The sequence below is a fragment of the Lipotes vexillifer genome, unplaced genomic scaffold, assembly GCF_000442215.2.
Source record: "Lipotes vexillifer unplaced genomic scaffold, Lipotes_vexillifer_v1.1 scaffold933, whole genome shotgun sequence".
Classification (NCBI taxonomy): Eukaryota; Metazoa; Chordata; class Mammalia; order Artiodactyla; family Lipotidae; genus Lipotes; species Lipotes vexillifer.
In genome coordinates this window covers 529541-531796 of record NW_006770403.1, presented here as the reverse complement: position 1 = coordinate 531796, position 2256 = coordinate 529541, and positions in this window count along the sequence as shown.

The window sequence follows — 2256 nt, the reverse complement described above, 5'->3', positions numbered from 1 at the left end:
CATTCCTGGTCTTGGAGAAGCTTGGCACTCTTTGATTCTAAAACAAGAAGTTTGTACGTTAAAAAATAATGCAACTAGTAGACCCTGTGACGATTATTCACAGAAGTAGGGCACAGATCTGACCTGCAGGTAGAATTATTGCCACAAAGAGTTTTCTCAATCTTTGTGTGATTGTGTATAGTCACACCTCTTTATAAAGACCTCTGTATTTTTTTTTTACTTAAAGACCTCTGTACTTAAGTTTCTTTATATAAACCAAGGAGAGTGATGGCTTGTCACTGAATATTATCTATAAAGCATTTTTTTTCAACAAATAGCAGAGCCCATAAACTATTATTTGGGGTTTTTTATTATTCTATTTTACTAGAAAAGAAAAAAAGGGTGAAAGATATAATTGAATGCTTATCCTGTAGTTATACAAAATTGCAACATTCATACACATCTCATTTGGGGCCCTAAACAAAAGGAGGTAGTAAAGATATGTTATATCCTGTTCCTACGAACTTCAAAGAATAATCAGAAATGTTTCTCAATATCAGCTTCTTTTTAAACACATGGCTCATTGGTGGAAGTCTGATAAACATTTTGCTACACAGAATAGAGATTTTCTTTGTGCCAATACTTGTTTTGACTTGTAGTTGTTTTGTTATTAAACAATATTGCTATCTAATGCTCATTAAAGTGGCTGCCCTGGAATCAGTTTAATCAACCACTTCATAATATAAGAGTAAGGAAAGAGAAAATCACTTTTTTTCCCCATCCTGGGACTAGTCTGGGATGAAACTGAAGATATAGACAAAGAGAGACAAAGAGATCACTTTAAAGACTTCATTTTTGTTTCACTTACACTCCAGAAATTATATATTCCGTCTGAAAAATTCCTGAGCAAATTCAGCCAACCTTGATATATAATCTATATTCCCTCCTTCAAATTCCAGGTTTAAAAATAACTGTAGTCCCACCGACGTAGAGAACAAACATATGGATACCTAGGGGGAAAGGGTTTGGGGAGGAATTGGGAGATAGGAATTAACATATATACACTGTTGATACTATGCATAAAATAGATAACTAATGAGAACCCACTGTATAGCACAGGGAACTCTACTCAGTGCTCTGTGGTGACCTAAAATGGGAAATCCAAAAGAGAGGGGATATATGTATATGTATAGCCGATTCACTTTGCTGTACAGTAGAAACTAACACAATATTGTAAAGCAACTATACTCCAATAAAAATTAATAAAATATTTTTTAAAAATAACTGCAGTCCCTTTTTATGAGTGAAGCAAGATGAACACAGGTTTTGTAAGCTGTCAGCATGGCACGAGCTAGGGAAAATAATTTTATTTGGTTAAATATGCGTCATAAGTTGCTTCACAGCTTAAACTACTGAAATCTCAGCCATATCCAAATGTCATTTTAAAGCAACGTGGGACTTTCCTGGCCGTCCAGTGGTTAAGACTCCGCGTTCCCAATGCAGGGGGCACGGATTTGATCCCTGGTCGGGGAACTAAGATCCCATATGCCATAGGCGCAGCCTAAAAAAATTAAATTAATTAATTAATTAATTTTTTAAAAAACCACATACTTATCGTCAAATATTAGAAGAGGTTCTAACTTGTAAAAACAGGAGACTATATCTGCTCATGTAGAGTAAGGCAAGTTATTCAATCTTTCTGGGCCTCAGTTCCCTCAGCAATAAAATCAAGGGGCTTAAGATAATTACCCAAAAACCCAATAGTTCCAATAGGATACTGTAATATTTTCCTTTAATAAAATTTGAACAATATGTTTGTGATAGAGAGAAACTTGCAAATATTTCAGAAATAGTATTGACACATTTATTATGAGTGCTCTGTTTAATAATGCTAGGCCAGAGTTTCAGCCTCTTCCTCCTACAGGAATTCCCCCATGGATCAGCCCCAACAGCAGGACACAGGCCTCTCTGTTTGGAAAGGAAAAGGGAAAATTAAATTGAGCTACTAAGCCACTACAACCTATGCCCTCTATGATTAAAAAGATTAGTCTGGTTTTAGGTAAGATAGTAGAGAATTACATCAGACTTTTCTACCAAAACCGACTCCCAGGGCCCTTGGACTCTGCTAATCAGTGTGTGTGTGTGTGTGTGTGTGTGTGTGTGTGTGTGTGTCTGTGTGTGTGTGTCTGTGTGTGTGTGCCTGTGTCTGTGTCTGTGTGTGACCCACTAGCCACGTCCCACACACAGACAGGTGCTTGTTCCTTTGTATCCTGCTGG